The following is a 22848-nucleotide window of genomic DNA, read 5'->3' as shown; positions in this document are numbered from 1 at the left end:
CTATATCTCCTGACCATTCCATTTCAAATGTTTTTCTTGTTGATTCATTAGATTACAATTTGCTTTCCGTATCCCAATTATGTCAAATGGGCTACAACTGTCTATTTACTGATATAGGTGTTACTGTCTTTAGAAGAAGTGATGATTCAATAGCATTTAAGGGAGTGTTAGAGGGTCAGCTATACTTAGTAGATTTTGATAGAGCTGAACTCGACACTTGCTTAGTTGCTAAGACTAACTTGGGTTGGCTCTGGCACCGCCGACTAGCCCATGTTGGAATGAAGAATCTTCATAAGCTTCTAAAGGGGGAACACATTTTAGGACTAACCAATGTTCATTTTGAGAAAGACAGGATTTGTAGTGCATGCCAGGCCGGGAAGCAAGTTGGCACTAATCATCCACACAAGAACATCATGACTAGTGACAGGCCACTGGAGCTCCTACACATGGATTTATTCGGCCCGATTGCTTACATAAGCATCGGCGGGAGTAAGTACTGTCTAGTTATTGTGGATGACTATTCTCGCTTCACTTGGGTGTTCTTTTTGCAGGACAAATCTCATACCCAAGAGACCTTAAAGGGATTCTTGAGACGGGCTCAAAATGAGTTCGGCTTAAGGATCAAGAAAATTAGAAGCGACAATGGGACGGAGTTCAAGAACTCTCAAATTGAAGGCTTTCTTGAGGAGGAGGGCATCAAGCATGAGTTCTCTTCTCCCTACACTCCACAACAAAATGGTGTAGTGGAGAGGAAGAATCGAACTCTATTGGACATGGCAAGAACCATGCTTGATGAGTACAAGACACCGGACCGGTTTTGGGCCGAGGCGGTCAACACCGCCTGCTACTCCATCAACCGGTTATATCTTCACCGAATCCTCAAGAAGACATCCTATGAACTCCTAACCGGTAAAAAGCCAAATATTTCATATTTTAGAGTTTTTGGTAGCAAATGCTTTATTCTTGTTAAAAGAGGTAGAAAATCTAAATTTGCTCCTAAAACTGTAGAAGGCTTTTTACTAGGATATGACTCAAACACAAGGGCATATAGAGTCTTTAACAAGTCCTCAGGACTTGTTGAAGTTTCTTGTGACGTTGTGTTTGATGAGACTAACGGCTCTCAAGTAGAGCAAGTTGATCTTGATGAGATAGGTGAAGAACAGGCTCCATGCATAGCGCTAAGAAACATGTCCATTGGGGATGTGTGTCCTAAGGAATCCAAAGAGCCTCCACATACACAAGATCAACCATCCTCCTCCACGCAAGCATCTCCACCAACCCAAGATGAGGACGAGGCTCAAGATATTGAACAAGAAGATCAAGAAGATGAGCCACCTAATGACGGCAACGATCAAGGGGGAGATGCAAATGATCAAGAAAAGGAGGATGAGCAAGAACCAAGGCCGCCACACCCAAGAGTCCACCAAGCAATCCAACGAGATCACCCCGTCGACACCATCCTCGGCGACATTCATAAGGGGGTAACTACTCGATCTCGGGTTGCACATTTTTGTGAGCATTACTCTTTTGTTTCCTCTATTGAGCCACATAGGGTTGAGGAAGCACTCCAAGATGCAGATTGGGTGATGGCGATGCAAGAGGAGCTCAACAATTTCACAAGGAATGAGGTATGGCATTTAGTTCCACGTCCTAATCAAAATGTTGTAGGAACCAAGTGGGTCTTCCGCAACAAGCAAGACGAGCATGGTGTGGTGACAAGGAACAAAGCTCGACTCGTGGCCAAGGGGTATTCACAAGTCGAAGGTTTGGATTTTGGTGAAACCTATGCACCCGTAGCTAGGCTTGAGTCAATTCGCATATTATTGGCCTATGCTACTTACCATGGCTTCAAGCTTTATCAAATGGACGTGAAGAGTGCTTTCCTCAATGGACCAATCAAGGAGGAGGTCTATGTTGAGCAACCTCCCGGCTTTGAAGACAGTGAGTACCCTAACCATGTTTATAGGCTCTCTAAGGCGCTTTATGGGCTCAAGCAAGCCCCAAGAGCATGGTATGAATGCCTTAGAGATTTCCTTATTGCAAATGGCTTCAAAGTCGGCAAAGCCGATCCTACTTTATTCACTAAAACTCTTGACAATGATTTGTTTGTATGCCAAATTTATGTTGATGATATTATATTTGGATCTACTAACGAATCTACATGTGAAGAATTTAGTAGGATCATGACAAAGAAATTCGAGATGTCTATGATGGGGGAGTTGAAGTATTTTCTAGGATTTCAAGTCAAGCAACTCCAAGAGGGCACTTTCATTTGCCAAACGAAGTATACTCAAGACATTTTAAGCAAGTTTGGAATGAAAGATGCCAAGCCCATCAAGACTCCCATGGGAACAAATGGGCATCTCGACCTCGACACGCGAGGTAAGTCCGTGGATCAAAAGGTATACCGGTCGATGATTGGTTCATTACTTTATTTATGTGCATCTCGACCGGACATTATGCTTTCCGTGTGCATGAGTGCAAGATTCCAAGCCGACCCTAAGGAATCACACCTTACGGCCGTAAAACGAATCTTGAGATATTTGGCTTATACACCTAAGTTTGGGCTTTGGTACCCTCGGGGATCCACTTTTGATTTAATTGGTTATTCGGATGCCGATCGGGCGGGGTGTAAGATTAACAGGAAGAGCACATCGGGGACTTGCCAGTTCTTGGGAAGATCCTTGGTGTCTTGGGCTTCAAAGAAGCAAAATTCGGTTGCTCTTTCTACCGCCGAAGCTGAGTACATTGCCGCAGGCCATTGTTGCGCGCAATTGCTTTGGATGAGGCAAACCCTGCGGGACTACGGTTACAAACTAACCAAAGTTCCTCTTCTATGTGATAATGAGAGTGCAATCCGCATGGCGGATAATCCCGTTGAGCATAGCCGCACTAAACACATAGCCATTCGGTATCATTTTCTTAGGGATCACCAACAAAAGGGGGATATCGAGATTTCATACATTAACACTAAAGATCAATTAGCCGATATCTTTACCAAGCCACTTGATGAACAATCTTTTACCAGACTTAGGCATGAGCTCAATATTTTTGATTCTAGGAATTTCTTTTGCTAAACTTGCACACATAGCTCATAAGTATACCTTTGATCATATCTCTTTTATATACTATGACTAATGTGTTTTCAAGTATATTTCAAACCAAGTCATAGGTATATTGAAAGGGAATTGGAGTCTTCGGCAAAGACAAAGGCTTCCACTCCACTCTACTACTCTTTCTTCGCCGTCGCTCCGCATCACTCTCCAACCTTGGTATAATCTTCACTCATTTATTTTATGACCAACGGTTGAAAAAGTCCTTCGAAGGGCTCTAATGATTCCGTTTTTGGCGATTCATGCCAAAGGGGGAGAAAATATGAGCCCAAAGCAAAAGGACCACACCACCACCCTAATTTTAACATATGATTTTCAATTGGTTGAAAATTTCAAAATTGGTATCTCTTTGTGTTCTAAAGGGGGAGCAAGTAGTATTTTCAAAAACTTGATATCTTAAAACCCTCTTGAACACTAAGAGGAGAATTTATTTGAGGAGGAGTTTTTGTTTAGTCAAAGGAAAAGCATTTGAAACAGGGGGAGAAAATTTCAAAACTTGAAAATGCCTTGCAAACTCTTATTCATTTACCTTTGACTATTTGCAAAAGAACTTTGAAAAGGATTTACAAAAGATTTTTGCAAAAACAAAACATATGGTGCAAATGTGGTCCAAAATATTATATAAGAAAGAAACAATCCATGCATATCATGTAAGTATTTATATTGGCTCAATTCCAAGCAACCTTTGCACTTACATTATGCAAACTAGTTCAATTATGCACTTTTGAATTTGCTTTGGTTTGTGTTGGCATCAATCACCAAAAAGGGGGAGATTGAAAGGGAATTAGGCTTATACCTAGTTCCTAAATAATTTTGGTGGTTGAAATGCCCAACACAAATCTTTGGACTAACTAGTTTGCTTTAGTGTATAAGTTATACAGGTGCAAAAGGTTCACACTTAGCCAATAAAAGACCAAAGGTTGGGACAGTGTCCGGTGCACCAGAGGACTTCAGCTCAAACTCATCGCCCTCGGGAATTTCCAGAGGCTACTCCGCTAAAATTCACTGGACTGTCCGGTGTACACCGGACAGTGTCCGGTGCTCCAAGGGAGGTCGTTCTCAGGAACTCGCCAGCCTCGGGTTTTCACTCCAGCCGCTCCGCTATAATTCACCGGACTGTCCGGTGTGCACCGGACTGTCCGGTGCATCTGCGGAGCAACGGCTACTTCAGGCGCCAACGGATACCTGCAGCGCATTTATTGCGCGCCAGCGCGCACAGAAGTCAGAGACGCCCATGCCGGCGCACCGGACAGTGAACAGTGCATGTCCGGTGCGCCACCGGACATCAAGGCGGGCCCAGAAGTCAGAACTCCAACGGTCAATTTCCAACGGCACTGGTGACGTGGCTGGGGCACCGGACTGTCCGGTGTGCACCGGACTGTCCGGTGGGCCATCGAACAGACGGCCTCCACCAACGGTCAAGTTTGGTGGTTGGGGCTATAAATACCCCAACCACCCCACCATTCATTGCATCCAAGTTTTCCACTTCTCAACCACTTACAAGAGCTAGGCATTCAATTCTAGACACACCCAAAGAGATCAAATCCTCTCCAATTCCATACAAAGCCTAAGTGACTAGTGAGAGTGATTTGCCGTGTTCATTTGAGCTCTTGCACTTGGATTGCTTTCTCTCTTTCATTCTTTCATGTGATCAATACTCGCTTGTAACCAAGGCAAGAGACACCAATTGTGTGGTGGTCCTTGCGGGGAGGTTTTGCTCCCGGTTGATTTGAGAAGAGAAAGCTCACTCGGTCCGAGGGACCGTTTGAGAGAGGGAAGGGTTGAAAGAGACCCGGCCTTTGTGGCCTCCTCAACGGGGAGTAGGTTTGAGAGAACCGAACCTCGGTAAAACAAATCCACGTGTCTCACTTCATTATTCGCTTGCGATTTGTTTTGCGCCCTCTCTCGCGGACTTGATTATATTTCTAACGCTAACCCGGCTTGTAGTTGTGATTATTTTTGAGAATTTCAGTTTCGCCCTATTCACCCCCCCTCTAGGCGACTTTCAAAGGGAACAAGAGGGAGAAGAAGAAAAACTATAAGAAGGCAAAGGGCGAGGCACATCTTGGCAAGGAGTGGGATTCGGATTGCTCCTCGTCCGACTCCGACAATGAAGGACTCGCCGCCACCGCCTTCAACAAGTCATCCCTCTTCCCCAACGAGCGTCACACATGCCTTATGGCAAGGGAGAAGAAGGTATGTACTCGAAACTCTACCTATGCTTCTTCAAGTGAGGACGAATCTAGTGATGAGGATGAAATAGATTATTCATGTTTATTTAAGGGCCTAGATAGAACCAAGGTAGATAAAATTAATGAATTAATTGATGCCTTGAATGATAAGAATAGGCTTCTAGAAAAACAAGAGGACTTGTTGTATGAAGAACATGATAAATTTGTAGAAGCACAAAAATCTCATGCCTTAGAAGTTAAGAGAAATGAAATGCTTTCTAGTGAATTATCTTCTTGCCATGAGACGATTTCTAGCTTAAGGAGCATTAATGATAATTTAAATGCTAAATTAGAAATAGCTAGTAAATCAACAACTTGTGTAGAAAATGTTGTTATTTGCAATAGATGTAAAGATTTCGATATTGATGCTTGTAGTGAACACATAGCTTCGATTGCAAAGTTAAATGATGAACTGGCTAGTCTTAATGCCCAACTTAAGGCTAGCAAAAGTGATTTTGATAAACTAAAATTTGCTAGGGATGCCTACACGATTGGTAGACACCCCTCAATTAAGGATGGGCTTGGCTTCAAGAGGGAAGCCAAGAACTTAACAAGCCATAAGGCTCCCATCTCCGCCAAGGAGAAAGGGAAGGCCCCTATGGCATGTAGTACTAAAAAGAACCATGCTTTTATGTACAATGTTAGAAGACAATCTCATAGGAGTTGTAATGTTTTTGATTCACATGCCTATGATTCTTATGCTATGTTTGCCCCCAGTTCTTCCTATATGCATGGTAGAGATATGCCTAGGAAGAATATTCATCATGTGCCTAGAAAGAATAGTGTTCATGTTCCTAGGAAAGTTATGAATGGACCCTCTACAATTTATCATGCTTTAAATGCTTCCTTTGCTATTTGTAGAAAGGATAGGAAGATAGTTGCTAGGAAATTAGGGGCAAAATGCAAGGGTGATAAAACTTGCATTTGGGTCCCTAAGGAAATTGTGACTAACCTTGTAGGACCCAACAAGAGTTGGGTACCTAAGACCCAAGCCTAAATTTGTCTTGCAGGTTTATGCATCCGGGGGTTCAAGCTGGATTATCGACAGCGGATGCACAAACCATATGACGGGGGAGAAGAAGATGTTCACCTCCTACGTCAAGAATAAGGATTCCCAAGATTCAATCATATTCGGTGATGGGAACCAAGGCAAGGTGAAAGGTTTAGGCAAGATTGCAATATCTAATGAGCACTCTATCTCTAATGTGTTTTTAGTTGAGTCTCTTGGATATAATTTACTATCTGTCAGTCAATTATGTAATATGGGATATAATTGTCTATTTACAAATGTAGATATGTCTGTCTTTAGAAGATGTGATGGTTCACTAGCTTTTAAGGGTGTACTAGACGGCAAACTTTATTTAGTTGATTTTGCAAAAGAGGAGGCCGGTCTAGATGCATGCTTAATTGCTAAGACTAGCATGGGCTGGCTGTGGCATCGCCACTTAGCACATGTGGGGATGAAGAACCTTCACAAGCTTCTAAAGGGAGAACACGTGATAGGTTTGACTAACGTGCAATTCGAAAAAGATAGACCTTGTGCAGCTTGTCAAGCAGGTAAACAAGTGGGAGGAGCACATCACAGCAAGAATGTGATGACCACTTCAAGACCTCTAGAGCTGCTGCATATGGACCTCTTCGGACCCGTCGCTTATTTGAGCATAGGAGGAAGTAAGTATGGTCTAGTTATTGTTGATGACTTTTCCCGCTTCACTTGGGTGTTCTTTTTGCAGGATAAGTCTGAAACCCAAGGGACCCTCAAGCGCTTCCTCAGGAGAGCTCAAAATGAGTTTGAGCTCAAGGTGAAGAAGATAAGGAGCGACAACGGGTCCGAATTCAAGAATCTTCAAGTGGAGGAGTTCCTTGAGGAGGAGGGGATCAAGCACGAGTTCTCCGCTCCCTACACACCTCAGCAAAATGGTGTGGTATAGAGGAAGAACAGGACGCTCATATATATGGCGAGGACTATGCTTGGAGAGTTCAAGACCCCCGAGTGCTTTTGGTCGGAAGCCGTGAACACGGCTTGCCACGCCATCAACAGGGTCTACCTTCATCGCCTCCTCAAGAAGACTTCATATGAGCTGCTGACTGGTAACAAACCCAATGTATCGTACTTTTGTGTATTTGGGAGTAAATGCTACATTCTAGTGAAGAAGGGTAGGAATTCCAAATTTGCTCCCAAAGCTGTAGAAGGGTTTTTATTAGGTTATGATTCAAATACAAAGGCGTATAGGGTCTTCAACAAATCATCGGGTTTGGTTGAAGTCTCTAGCGACGTTGTATTTGATGAGACTAATGGTTCTCCAAGAGAGCAAGTTGTTGATCTTGATGATGTAGATGAAGAAGATGTTCCAACGGCCGCGATACGCACCATGGCGATTGGAGATGTACGGCCTCAGGAACAATTGGAACAAGATCAACCGTCTTCCTCGACTATGGTGCATCCCCCAACCCAAGATGACGAACAGGTACCTCAAGTGGAGGCGCATGATCAAGGGGGAGCACATGATGTTCAAATTGAAGAGGAAGAAGCACCTCAGGCACCTCCAGCCCAAGTTCGAGCGACGATCCAAAGGGATCATCCCGTCGACCAAATTTTGGGTGATATTAGCAAGGGAGTAACTACTCGCTCGAGATTAGTTAATTTTTGTGAGCATTACTCTTTTGTCTCTTCTATTGAGCCTTTCAGGGTAGAAGAGGCCCTACTAGATCCGGACTGGGTATTGGCCATGCAGGAGGAACTCAACAACTTCAAGCGCAATGAAGTTTGGACACTGGTGCCACGTCCCAAGCAGAATGTTGTGGGAACCAAGTGGGTGTTCTGCAACAAACAGGACGAGCACGGAGTGGTGACGAGGAACAAGGCTCGACTTGTGGCAAAAGGTTATGCCCAAGTCGCAGGTTTGGACTTTGAGGAGACATTCGCTCCTGTGGCTAGGCTAGAATCAATTCGTATATTGCTAGCATATGCCGCTCACCATTCTTTTAGGTTGTACCAAATGGATGTGAAGAGCGCTTTCCTCAACGGGCCGATCAAAGAGGAGGTGTACGTGGAGCAACCCCCTGGCTTCGAGGATGAACGGTACCCCGACCACGTGTGTAAGCTCTCTAAGGCACTCTATGGACTTAAGCAAGCCCCAAGAGCATGGTATGAATGCCTTAGAGACTTTTTAATTGCTAATGCTTTTAAGGTTGGGAAAGCCGATCCAACTCTTTTCACTAAGACTTGTGATGGCGATCTTTTTGTGTGCCAAATTTATGTCGATGACATAATATTTGGTTCTACTAATCAAAAGTCTTGTGAAGAGTTTAGCAGGGTAATGACGCAGAAATTCGAGATGTCGATGATGGGTGAGTTGAACTACTTCCTTGGGTTCCAAGTGAAGCAACTCAAGGACGACACCTTCATCTCCCAAACAAAGTACACGCAAGACTTGCTAAAGCGGTTTGGGATGAAGGACGCCAAGCCCACAAAGACGCCGATGGGAACTGACGGACACACCGACCTCAACAAAGGTGGTAAGTCCGTTGATCAAAAAGCATACCGGTCCATGATAGGTTCTTTGCTTTATTTATGTGCTAGTAGACCGGATATTATGCTTAGCGTATGCATGTGTGCTAGATTTCAATCCGATCCAAGGGAGTGTCACTTAGTGGCTGTGAAGCGAATTTTGAGATATTTAGTCGCTACGCCTTGCTTTGGGATCTGGTATCCAAAGGGGTCTAACTTTGACTTGATTGGATATTCATACTCCGACTATGCTGGATGTAAGGTCGATAGGAAGAGTACATCGGGGACGTGCCAATTCTTAGGAAGGTCCCTGGTGTCGTGGAACTATAAGAAACAAACTTCTGTTGCCCTATCCACCGCTGAGGCCGAGTACGTTGCCGCAGGACAGTGTTGCGCGCAACTACTTTGGATGAGGCAAACCCTCCGGGACTTTGGCTACAATCTGAGCAAAGTCCCACTCCTATGTGACAATGAGAGTGCTATCCGAATAGCGGAAAATCCTGTTGAGCACAGCCGCACAAAGCACATTGACATCCGGCATCACTTTTTGAGAGACCACCAGCAAAAGGGAGATATCGAAGTGTTTCATGTTAGCACCGAGAACCAGCTAGCCGATATCTTCACTAAGCCTTTAGATGAAAAGACCTTTTGCAGGCTGCGAAGTGAGCTAAATGTCTTAGATTCGCGGAACTTGGATTGAATTTGTAGCATACATGTGTTTATGCCTTTGATCATGTTCATTCTGCATTTTGTTGCTTATTGTGGTGCTCAAGTTGTACAAACACTCCCTGGACCTCACAAGTCCGTTTTGCAAGTGATGCACATATTTAGGGGGAGCTGTGCTACAACTTGACCCTTTGAGACTAACCATGTACTTGAGTTTGGTTGTTTTAGCCTCAAAGGAGGATTGAAAGGGAAAAGGTGGACTTGGACCATGCAAGACTTCCACTGCACTCCGATGAAAAGAGTAACTTTTCCAAGTTCATCTTTATACTCTTATTGCCTTTGTGTTCTCATTTGAAGATTTTGGTGAGGCAATGGGGTTAAAGGGCCAAGATTGATCCCGTTTTGGTGCTTGATGCCAAAGGGGGAGAAAATAAAGGCCAAAGCGATAAATGGATCAGCTACCACTTGAGAGATTTTGAAAATAGTAGAATAGAGCTTTTTGGTTTGTCAAAACTCTTTTGTTGTCTCTCTTGTCAAAGGTTGGCTTCGTGTGGGGAGAAGTGTTGATTATGGGAAAAAGGGGAGTTTTTGAAATCTTGAATCAATTTCTCTTGGAATGACTCTCTTTATGTCTTAACATGTGTGTTTGACTTAGAGATAGAAATTTGAGTTTGATTTGCAAAAACAAACCAAGTGGTGGCATAGAGTGATCCATATATGTCAAATTTGAATCAAAACAATATTGAGTTCTTAGTTGAATTGATTTTGTACTTGTTCTACTTGCTTTATGTTGTGTTGGCATAAATCACCAAAAAGGGGGAGATTGAAAGGGAAATGTGCCCTTGGGCCATTTCTAAGTATTTTGGTGGTTTAGTGTCCAACACAAGTGCCTAAGTATAAAATGGTGGACAAAGTACAAATCAAGGATAAAGGTATGTTTCTCAGACTTAGTACATTGTTTTAGAGACTAATGTATTGTGTCTAAGTGCTGGAAACAGGAAAAATCCAATTGGAAATGCCTTGGCTCGAGCAGCCAAGACTTTGCTCAGTCTGGAGCACCGGACTGTCCGGTGGTGCACTGTCCGGTGCACCAGGCTGGCTCTGGCAAATAGGCTGCTCTCGGGACTTCGACGGCGGTGTACGACTATAATTCACCGGACTGTCCGGTGGTGCACCGGACTGTCCGGTGGGCCGTTCACAGGCGAACTCGTCGTTCTCGGGAATTCATCGGCGACGTACGGCTATAGTTCACCGGACTGTCCGGTGTGCACCGGACTGTCCGGTGAGCCAACGGTCGGCCGGGCCAACGGTCGGCCGCGCGATCTGCGCGGGACACGTGGCCGAGCCAACGGCTAGTAGGAGGCACCGGACTGTCCGGTGTGCACCGGATATGTCCGGTGCGCCAACGGCCCTCTGGCTGCCAACGGTCGACTGCGCCATTTATGGAAGGGAATCGAGCACCGGACAGTGTCCGGTGTGCACCAGACTGTCCGGTGCGCCAGTCGATAGAAGGCAAGATCAGCCTTCCTAGATTGCTCTCAACGGCTCCTAGCTGCCTTGGGGCTATAAAAGGGACCCCTAGACGCATGGAGGAGGACACCAAGCATTCCTACAACATTCCTAAGCACCAAGACATCGATTCCGCGCCTTTGATTCTTTGCGATAGCAATTAGAGCTCTAGTTGAGTGGTGAACTCATTGAGTTGTGTTGTGAGCTCTCGTTGCGACTTGTGTGCGTGGTGTTGCTGTGATTTCTTGTCTTGAGTGCGTTGCTAATCCCTCCCTTGCTCCGTGCTTCTTTGTGAACTTCAAGTGTAAGGGCGAGAGGCTCCAAGTTGTGGAGATTCCTCGCAAACGGGATTGAGTAAAGCAAGCAAAACGCCGTGGTATTCAAGTGGGTCTTTGGACCGCTTGAGAGGGGTTGATTGCAACCCTCGTCCGTTGGGACGCCACAACGTGGAGTAGGCAAGCGTTGGTCTTGGCCGAACCACGGGATAACCACCGTGCCATCTCTGTGATTGATTTCTTGTGGTTATTGTGTTTTGACTCCTCTCTAGCCACTTGGCATTTACTGTGCTAACACTTAACCAAGTTTTTGTGGCCTAAGTTTTCAAGTTTTACAGGATCACCTATTCAACCCCCCCTCTAGGTGCTCTCAACTATGAAGGAATGGGCTATGCCGAAGCTTGAAAAAGAGAAGAAAGAGGGGGAGCTTGTTCGACTGCCCTACCACTATAAGTTCAAGAAATATTTCAAAGCACCCTGCCAAGAATGGCTCGAAACGATCGAAGTAATGTGCACTGAAATTCTTGGGAACTATTCTAAAAAGGAGGATCAATTGATGACAGCAGCCTTCGGCACCCGGCCGAAACGAAGGCTAAACAGAGTGCTTGATGCTATAGGCTTTGAATATCCTGATTATGAGCGACTCGACAAGGGTGCCGAAGGGCAGAAAAGGAAAAGAGTAGCTAGCTCTTTGATCAAAGACGACGAAGATCAATCAAAAAAGAAGAAAGAAAAGTTTGAATCGAAAGTGTTAACTTCGAAGAAAAGAAAGGAATCAATCCCAGAACAAAAATCAATTGATGAAGAAGAAAAGACTTATGCGACATCTTCTGATGCTGAAATAGAGGAAATTCTAAAGGTAATGACTGAAACTTTGCCTGTCAAACTAAGTCCATTGGGGCTTCATCTGACGAAGCTTTTTCATAATGAAAAGGAGCCCGCAAAGGCAAAGGCATCTAGGCCAAAAAGACAAAGGATTGTTACCGTGACTGAAGTGATTGAAACAACACCACCAAGAGCTCCAACTCTGAAGATGCCGGCAATTGAAATCATGACAGCTACTGAAGCTGTACCTTCGGAGGTTGCCGCAGAAGAGGCCAGAGCCGAAGATGCTAACTCCGATGGTATTAATTTAGAGAGCATAGCCGCTAATATAGATAAAATGCTGCTGAACATGGCCGCTGAAGAAACTGCTGCAGCCACCGAAGAGACCATGGCTGCCAAACCCGAAAAAGGAGGAATAACCGAAGATACCTCGGAAGGTGAAACTTTTGACTTCCGAAACTTAGTTGGCCAGGAGCTGACTGAAGCTGAAAAAGAGGAATTAAAAGGGTATGCTATATCTTGTGGATATCGGCCGGGGGTGCTTCTCTTTGGTGGTATTGATGATGAAGGGTTAGGCTGTATACGAGACCAAACCAGTGCGAAGGTTGTCGGTACTTTATCGAAGAGTATCCGCTTCCCGAAGCTTGAAGCGGATATCAGCCGCTACCGTCGACAGCATATTATCGGCAGTTTATTCTATTCTAATTTCAAGGTAAACATTTTGTGTCTAATTCTTATTACTTGTGGTACGAAAAAAAATTTCTAACGAAGGCTACTTGTCCATAGAGCATGCTTTTGAGCAAGGCATTAAAAATGCAACAAGATTTAGAGGATAAAAGGCAAGAAGTTATAATTGAAAATTTAGAAAACAAAATAAAGGAGCAATCTGCTGCCATTGAGAAGAAAAACCTCGAGCTACAAACAGCCGAAGGCTTATTAGTGGATGCTAAAGCAAAAATAGCAGAATTAAATTCGAAGCTTCTTTCCCAGTCAGAAAATTTTGAACAAGAGAAACTGAAGCTTGATGCAAGGCTTGAAGCCGAAACTCAAAGAAACTTGGAATTGAAAGAATCTTTGAAAAATCTTCAAAATAAATGTTTGGAGTTCTGCACTCGATGCATTCATCAGCTAAAGCAAGTGTTCCATTTTGCCGGAGCCAGTAGTGAAGAGTTTACTCCTTCGCCCGAAGACCTGCCTGGTGCCTTCGAGCACATTGAAGGTGAAATTAATGATCTTGACGAAGTTATAGCTGGGCATAGCGACTTTTGTGCCCTGACAGCTTCTCGGGGCACAGCTATTGCTTTTTTGAAGTCTGGCTGTGAACACGGCAAGATTGTTAATAGACCCAACTTCAGCCTGTCACCGGCAGACTTAGATGATGTTCCAAATCTGGCTCGAAGTATTGCAAACAGATTTATAAAGTTAGTATGGACAAAGGGTGGTCGGAGCAAAGCTGGTGACGAAGCTCGGAGTCACCTCAAGCTGGTAACAAAATCATACCTTATCCTTACCTTTTCTTTTGAATTTTTGAATTTGGCTTATAATACTTTCGTACAGATTGACCAGACCGAAGCTGCAGCTGCAGAGTAGAAGAACGAAGCTCCAGAGATAGTGTTGAAGCTTGAATAGTCTTGTAAAAGTAGCTCAAAAAACTCCTGTAATAACTTGTATAAAATATGATGTAATCTGAGTTTTACTTTGTAATATAATCTTACTTTTCCGTCCATGTATGAAATGCTTTGGTGTGGACGAAATTAATACTTTTGAGCCATAGGCGAAAAACACCTTCCCTTCTTTGCGTACACAGCGAAGCATAAGATTGCCTTCCTTTTGGGACCGAAGCATGTTTGTACGTTATGCTGATGATGATCCTATGTATGTCTAAGTGAATGTTTATGAATGCAAATGTCATGATGTAATGTATCGTGCAAATGAATGTTCAAATACATATTCGAAGCCATATTCCCTTGAGAATGACTCAAACCTTCTTTGCCGCTTATTTTTCGGCTTCACCGTTTATTTTTTGGTGTATCAGCGCTGACTTTTCGCTGTAAGCCTCCCTTAGGAGCTTCTTCGCCTTTTACTTTCGGCGGAATCAGCGTTTATTTTTCGCTGTAAGCCTCCCTTAGGAGCTTCTTCGCCTTTTACTTTCGGCGGAATCAGCGTTTATTTTTCGCTGTAAGCCTCCCTTAGGAGCTTCTTCGCCTTTTACTTTCGGCGGAATCAGCGTTTATTTTTCGCTGTAAGCTCTGCATTCCCTTGGGAACGACTTTTGAGCTTCTCCCTGTTTTCTTTTCTTTTTCCATTGCACTCGATGGTGCGTTGTCAGCTTTTACATTTACATCTTTGGGGGGATATCACTCTTATAGAATTGAAATAAGGAAAAGAAAAATTACATGTTGTGGCCCCATTAAAAACCTTTCTCCCCCTTTGGAAAGGAAAAAGGTGCCACAAGAAAGAATAGAAAAGATTACATCAATCTAAACATAATATCGCCGAAGCTCATCCGCATTCCATGATCTAGGAATGTCGTTGTCGTCCATATCCTTCAACCTGTAGGAACCGGGTCTTGACGAAGATACTACCAGAAAAGATTCTTCCCACTTCAGCTGTAATTTGCCTACTATCTCTGGGTTGGCTACTCTTCGAAGCACAAAATGTCCTGGTTCGATGTTCTTTAGCCTAACCTTTCTATCACGCCATTTTATTGTTTCAGCTTGGTATTTGTTGATGTTTTCCATAGCATGAAGCCTGATCCCCTCTATAGCATCTTTTTCCACAGAGTAATCAGCTTCAGCTTCGCCTTCTGCCGAAGCTACTATTCTTATTGATCCTGCTTTGGCTTCTTCCGGAGTTATTGCTTCGTCACCAAACAATAGTTTGAATGGCGTAAAGCCTGTTGATCTTGATATTGTTGTGTTTTGACTCCACACCACTTTGATTAATTCGTCTGGCCACTTTCCCCTGGGCTGATTGAAGATTAACTTCATTATTCCTGCTATTATGATGCCATTAGCTCTTTCAACAAGCCCATTTGACTCCGGATGTCGAACTGATGCGAAATGGATCTTCGTGCCAATTTGATCACAAAATTCTCTGAAAGCTTCGGAATCAAACTGTGTCCCATTATCTACAGTAATAGCCTTCGGTACTCCAAAGCGACAAACAATATTTTGCCAGAAGAACTTTTGAATAGTGACCGAAGTTATTGTGGCTAAAGGCTTTGCCTCAATCCATTTAGAAAAATATTCCACTGCCACTACAACATATCTTAAGTTCCCTTGTGCTGGTGGTAACAGACCTAACAAATCAAGGCCCCACCTTTGCAACGACCAAGTGGGTTGTATTAACTGAGTTAGAGACGAAGGTTGTTTTTGATCTCTTGCACATTTCTGACAACCTTCGCACTTTTGGACTAACTCCGCTGCATCCGAAGCTGCTTTTGGCCAATAAAATCCTTGGCGAAAAACTTTTCCCAGCAAAGGCCTAGATCCAATGTGAGATCCACACAGGCCTGCATGTATTTCCTTCATCAATTCTATACCTTCGGCTCTGGATAAACATTTGAGTAACGGAGAGCAGACCCCATGCTTGTACAGCTCCCCTTCTATTATTACATATGGACGAGCTCTTGCCTCTATTCTCTTGTTATAAGCTTCGTCATCTGAAAGGAAATTACCCTTAAGGTAGGAGATGATCTCAGTTCTCCAGTCTTCACTATAAACAGGAGATATGTTGAGGACCGCTCTTTCAAGAAGTTCAACCGAAGGTGCTTTTATTGTTTCAAAAAATACTTCCGAAGGTAAGGGCAGCCCCTGTGCTGCTGACTTGGCTAGCAAATCAGCATATTCATTTTCTCCTCGAGGAATATTTTTTACAGAAAACCCTTCAAAGGAAGCTTCAATCCTTCGAACCATATCTAAATACTTCTCAAGCTTCGGGTCTCTTGCCTTACAACTCTTGTCAATATGACCAAAGAAAACCCGGGAATCAGTTTTAAGAACCGCCCTTCTGATTCCCATTGCCTTTAACTTCCGAAGACCCAAAAGTAAAGCTTCGTACTCAGCAATGTTATTTGTGCAGCTAAAATCAAGTCTTGATGCGTAGCAAGTTTTAACTTTGGAGGGTGCGGCCAACACAGCGGCTGCCCCTGCTCCGAAGGTTCCCCAAGAACCATCGCAGAATACTGTCCATGCTTCGGCATCTTTACTTGCCTCTTCTACCTGAGCCCCTGGCGTCCAGTCAGCAATGAAGTCGGCTAACGCCTGGGACTGAATCGAAGATCCGTGCACATAATCAATGCAGAATTCATTAAGCTCCGCAGCCCACTTTCCAATCCTTCCAGTAGCTTCTCTATTTCTCATAATGTCCTTCAATGGTTGTGAAGAAGGGACAATTATATTGTATGCTTGGAAATAATGCCGAAGCTTTCTGGAAGCCATCAAAACAGCATATAGCACCTTCTCCAATTCTGTATAATTTTTCTTTGATAAACTAAGAACTTCAGATACAAAGTATATTGGAGCTTGCTTCTTGACTTGCCCTTCAAGCTTCTCTTGGACAAGTGCCGCGCTTACCGCTGAGTACGAGGCTGCCACATATAACAACAGAGGAGCCCCTGGCGTTGGTGGAGTTAGCGTTGTTAGGTCTATCAAATATTGCTTCAGCTCTTCGAAGGCTCTTTGCTGGACTGGTCCCCATTGAAAAACTTCGGCTGACTTCAGCACTTCGAAAAATGGTAAATTTCTCTCTGCTGATCTAGATATGAATCTGTTGAGAGATGCCAGTCTTCCTGTCAATCTTTGAGCCCCTTCTTTGTACTTGGTGATTCCATTCGAAGGATAGCTTCGATTTTATTTGGATTAGCCTCAATCCCTTTTGTTGAAACTAGGCAGCCAAGAAATTTCCCTTTCTTCACTCCGAAGACACATTTTTCTGGATTCAAGTTTAAACCGGCCTGTCTAAAATTAGCGAAGGTTTCCTGCAGACCAGTAATGTGATTCTCTTGCTTCGTGCTTTTTCAATGATATCATCAATATAAGTTAGCACATTTCTGCCTATCTGAGATTGAAGAACCTTCGCTGTCATTCTGCTGAAGCTTCCTCCAGCATTCTTAAGCCCCTCAGGCATCCGAAGGTAACAATATGTTCCACTAGGGGTTATGAAGCTGGTCTTCGGCTCATCCTCCTTCTTCATCCAAATTTGATGATAGCCTGAATAACAATCCAGCAGACTCATAAGCTCTGATGAAGCTGCTGCATCAACTAGGGAATCTATCCTTGGCAATGGAAACTCGTCCTTCGGACAGGCCTTGTTGAGATCAGTAAAATCGATACACATCCTCCATTTACCATTGGCCTTTTTTACCATAACAGTGTTAGCCAGCCATTCTGGGTTTTTTACCTCTCTGATAACTCCGGCACTGAGAAGTCTTTTCACTTCATTCCGAGCACCTTCGGCCTTGTCATCAGACATCTTCCAAAGCCTATGCTTTCTGGGTCTGAAGGATGGATCAACATTGAGCGAGTGTTCAATAACATCCCTGTTAACTCCGCAAAGATCATTAGCTGACCATGCAAAGACATCTTTGTTGTTGAACAAGAATCTTATCAAGGTTTTCTCTTGTTCCTCAGACAATTGAGATCCTAGCAGCACCTTCTGCTCTACGATATCTTCTCATAAAAGCATGGGTTTCGGCTGATCGGCCGAAGCAGCCTTCTCCCTTTTATGCTTGTACTGCTCACAAGCTTCGGCTTCATCTATGTTGTGGATTGCCTTTGAGTCAGTCCAATTCCCCTCGGCCTTTCTGGCGGCTTCCTGACTCCCATGAATAGCAATAGGTCCCTGATCCGAAGGTATCTTCATGCAAAGATATGCTGGATGAAGAATTGCTTCGAAAGCATTGAGTGTTCCGCGACCAATGATAGCATTGTAAGGATACTCCATGTCAATAATGTCAAACACAATTTGCTCAGTCCTTGTGTTGTTAACGAATCCGAAGGTCACTGGCATGGTAATCTTACCAAGCGCTACAATCTGTCGCCCTCCGAAGCCACAAAGAGGGTGCGTAGCATCATGAATCTTGTCTTCGGGCTCTTGCATTTGTCTGAAGGCCTTAGCAAATATAATATCTGCTGCACTGCCTGTATCAACCAAAACATTATGGACCAGAAATCCTTTGATAACACAAGAGATAACCATAGCATCATTGTGTGGGTAATTCTTGAGCTAAAGATCCTCTTGAGAAAAGGTAATTGGGATGTGAGACCATCTTGATTTGATGAAGGGTCCTTGTACCCCTACATGTTGTACTCTTCTCTGTGCCTCCTTCTTCTGTTTCATGTTGGCCGGCTCTGAGCATGAACCGCCTGTTATCGGGAGAACCAGCTTCGGGGCCGAAGCAGTTCCAGCTTGATTCTTGATCGAAGCCATCAGCTCAAAAAAGTGGAAGTGAGTTCACCGGAGGTGGGCGCCAATGTTGGGGACTTGTTCTCAAATGCTATGAATCAAGAACAAGACAACATAGAAATTGTTAAATATTATAGTCCTTCGTCCTTCGAAGCATTATTTCCCTCGGGATATAATGAATTCCGGACGAAGGTTATGAAGGTTATACCTTCATAAACACATCAAATAATGAGGAAGGGTAAAAAATATGTAAAGTAATTTGAACACATGATTATTATTATTAACTCATTTCTATTTCACTATTGTAAAAATGATAACAAATTACAAATGTACCTTCGGCTTGAAGAAAAGCAAAAATACCAGCGTGAAGCAAAAGCAAATGCCCAATGCGTGATTACAGGAGAGCACGTGAACAATACAGGGGTACTGTTCACCTATTTATAGGCACAGTTCACAGCCTGTATATAATTACATTTATACCCTTTACAATGAACTATAATAATAACACAGAATATCATGGTTCTTTAAGTCATTTCATCTTCAAGTCGGTTTACCCCTTCGTCTTGAGACATGTCACTGTACCGAAGCTTTATAGTTGATAGCTTCGGCGCTGTTTTGGAGAGGATCTGCTGAAGGTGTTTATTTCTTTAGGATCTTCGACTACGAAGCATACCCCCAACACAAAGGTAATTGTTTTTCATTGTAGAACTATTGTTAGTCTGCACTTGTCCCAAATTTTTATTACTCATTATAGGATTGGAGAACTATTCATATGATTGGAGCCGAAAGCAATCTACTTTATTATTGTTTCTAATTCTGTTGCCACATCTATAATTAATTCCTATTGCAACCACCACTGCCTTTAATAATAGTGTTTAGTTAAATATAATAATACTTTATAGCAGCGATGAAGCTAGAGAAACTTAGAGTGATGTACCTTTCAGAATTTTCTATGGATTTAAAACTCATTCAGAATTTTCTTTAGCTTAGTCAACAAATGTGTAGTGTAGTTTACTAAATTTAGTAAACCTGGCCTACCTCATCTCTTGCCTTTATCACTTCATGGTTTTTTCTAATCCAGAATTGCCTTTAGCTTAGTCAACAAATATGTAGTGTATTAACTATTCCATTGTGCAATTCATCATGTTTCTTATATCTCGATTCTACCGCTTTAATGATATGTCTAGCATGTGTAATATTCCTAATCATGGTTCAGCTCGAATCGATTGCATACAAAATGATTATGTACGTATGAGGGCATTCCATCTATGCATAAAACGTTTCTGCTAGCTGGTAGAGCCATTAAGTCTGAGTATCTGATAATTGGTAATTTATCAGGCGATAAATTTAAACCAACTATTATCTAAATCCTTCAATTGAAGCTCTGATTGGGAACATATTATGCTAATGATTTCCTTGCTGACTGTTTGTCTTATTTCATTGTCTTACAATTTGATGAAATGCCTCACCTCCTGCTAATGATTTCCTTCATTCTACCAGGCAAATTCTCCTTCCAACACACCAAATCCATATGAACAAGGCATCTCGATTATTGGGCGAACACTATCGAAATTCGATGAAGATAATCTGATTCCATGTTTCGGATTTGGAGATGGTAATGATTTCATTCACGACTGATTGTTTCTTACACTATTTCATAATGTCTATACATCCTAATTCACCATGCACTTTTTTCTTTCAGCATCAACGCATGATCAAGACGTCTTTGTTTCTCTCCTGACGAGAAACCTTGTAATGGATCTGAAGAAACTTTTGGACAATGCAGGGAACTTGTACCACATTTTCGTTTAGCTCGGAAGTTGTTATGCCTTGTTCATCCATTTAATTGCATTGTTCATATGTGTTTACACTAATTCTTAACAGGATCAACACCCTTTGCACCAATGTGAAGCAAAGTGGTGGACAATACCAAGTCCTGTTGATAATTGCAGATGGGAAGGTACCATGTTAACTCATCTTATTGGAATGTTATGCAAGTAATTTGATGTCTCTGAATACTCTATCCTTTTTCAAGTTGCAGGACGCCATGGCAGCCTTGCCCCGCTCCCCCAACAGCGCCCGCCTGCCCCTTTCCTTGCGCGACGCGAGATGGATCGGTGAATCCATGGCAGCTTGGTAAGTCCACCTCTCGTCCTCCCTGGTCCTCCGTTGCATGATACCCGCCCCCAGCCCCTGCTCCGATGTGGCGAGGTGCCCCCTCCCCGCCCCGATGCGCCGAAGACGTGGAGCAAATCCACCTCAATGATGCACGCTGACAGCGGGCTCGTCGGCACTCTAGGTGGAGCACGACGTCCTTTTTGAAAATGGTTTGGTCATACACAAACTTGTGGGGTGAAATTTCGGCTTTGGCCTCCTTCTGCGAGGTGGATTTGGATAGCGCGGTGCAGAAAAAATGGCGGCTTCAGCTCTCCACCTCTGCCGCCTCCCCAAGCCACGGCAGGTGTGAAGCTTCAGCAGAGGCAGTTGCGCCCGATGAGCCATGTGGGACCTTTTACTGCACCCTTCTTCTTCTACTCCCTTCTCGTTGCATTCCTGTTCTTTTCGCTTGTGCGAATGGCAGAGCTACGCTTACTAGGGTGCTGCCCTGTGTGCCCCACCCAGGACACAGTATGCTGCTCACCATGGCGCTGCGCTGTGACTCAGCAAAGTGGCAAGATGCAAGGCTTGCCGAGCTGCCTAGCCATTATAATGCTTGGTCCTTGAATTGAAGTCAATTGATTTCCGATTTAATAAGGCACAGTTTGTTTGAGCTTCTGCTGTCGTCTTCACATATTTTAATTTTTAATGCATGTGGGGATTACTGAAATTGTTGTGCAGACATGTGTTTTGAGATTGTGTGCTATTTGTGCCTGATTTTATTGCACAGGCAGGGTGGTCTATCTCAAAGATTTTTGAAAGTTGTTTCTTATTATGGTCTCACGACTCTGCCATATAAACTGGTCTGTAAGCTTGTTGGTGCCAATCTCAGAAGGTTTGTGTGCTGTCATTAAAGGAATATCCAAATTTTAACTTTGTTAAACTTTGTTCTCTGGTACAATGTCCAGGATGCTCTGGAACCTTACATGAGAAAGAGAACAGTTGAACTTCACTAGGGTAAGCACCATCAAGATTACGTGGATGGCTTGAATAAGTAGCTGGCTACCAGCCCTCTGTATGTATATACACCCTGGACGATCTGATAAAAGAAGCCCACAACAATGGTAATCCATTACCAGAGTATAACAATGCAGCACGGTTAACTCGTTTATGATACCCCGTCCATTCTATTTTGCTTGCACTACTCATATTATGTCTGTCATATGCTTTCTTTCAAAAAAACTGCAATTTGTGCTTTCGCCAATAGTAGGATGGTTTTGGGAGTTCTAAGCTTATGTTTTCTAACATGCAGGTCTCGAATCATCACTTTTTCTGGGAATCGATGCAACCAGAAGGTGGTGGCTTACCTGAGGGAGGTGTGCTATAGCAGATTGAAAAGGATTTTGGCTTGTTTACTAATTTTAGGGAAGAGTTTATTCGTTCAGCCTTACAACTATTGGGGTCTGGTTGGGTTTGGCTTGCTTGTAAGTTTCTTTCTATTTTCTTTGAAGTACAGACACCACCGGTTCAAACTACCGATTTCCTGATTGCTCTTTCTAAAGCTAATATTCTGCTGGATATTTGTTGCAGTGAAGAGAAATAAGAGAAAGCTTTCAGTAGTTCATACACGAAACATTATCTACCCACTTGCTTTTGGTATATTGTATGTTCATACACAATGAATGATATAGAACCACCAAAGAGTTGATTGTATATTGATCCTTTTTCTGCTTCATATATCTGAACTCTACAATGTGAGGTAGGTAGCATTTGAGAATTCTTTTTCTAATTGTTCAAGCAAACTGGATGTGCACACAGTAACTGCATTAGTAGACGTGATGCCTTCATTCTCTATGTGGTTCTTTTCAGAATTTCGAACACCACGACTTTACCAAAAATGAGGTTCAGTATCAGAGTGGTTAGGCCTGATCTGTTATCTTGGAAGAGATCTGTGAACACAAGCATATGAATAAGTTTATGTATAAACAATCTACACGAGAACCAGTAACCATTGTGGTAGATAAAAAATAAATATTATAGAGTCCCTCTTCTATGGAACGAAATTAAATTGGGATATCATGTGTCCTTCAATAGTTAATTCATTATATGATTGTGTGCCGTCGCAAAGTACGGGCATCGTACTAGTTAGTATAGAAATAGACAAACATTTTTAGGGACAATGGTGGGAACCAGTGGCGGACCCATTATTTGAA

General features: G+C 43.2%; 1 long non-coding RNA gene across 10 annotated transcripts; it reads left to right on the top strand.

Moving 5' to 3' along the window:
• The first annotated feature begins 20040 nt into the window (after positions 1-20040).
• On the top strand, positions 20041-22487 carry LOC109943552 (uncharacterized). 10 transcript variants are annotated; one of them, XR_002266574.1, is made up of 7 exons: positions 20041-20153; positions 20241-20498; positions 20574-20674; positions 20838-21040; positions 21426-21530; positions 21604-21759; positions 21948-22201. It is a non-coding gene; the product is annotated as an uncharacterized lncRNA (long non-coding RNA). The 10 variants fall into 10 exon arrangements; XR_002266575.3 differs by adding an exon at positions 22226-22487 and having other exon boundaries at positions 20838-21759; positions 21948-22096; XR_002266573.3 differs by adding an exon at positions 22226-22487 and having other exon boundaries at positions 20838-21759; positions 21948-22119.
• Positions 22488-22848: the final 361 nt, after the last annotated feature.

Source organism: Zea mays, chromosome 1 (assembly GCF_902167145.1).
Source record: "Zea mays cultivar B73 chromosome 1, Zm-B73-REFERENCE-NAM-5.0, whole genome shotgun sequence".
Lineage (NCBI taxonomy): Eukaryota > Viridiplantae > Streptophyta > Magnoliopsida > Poales > Poaceae > Zea > Zea mays.
This window is presented reverse-complemented; position numbering and strand designations above follow the sequence as displayed.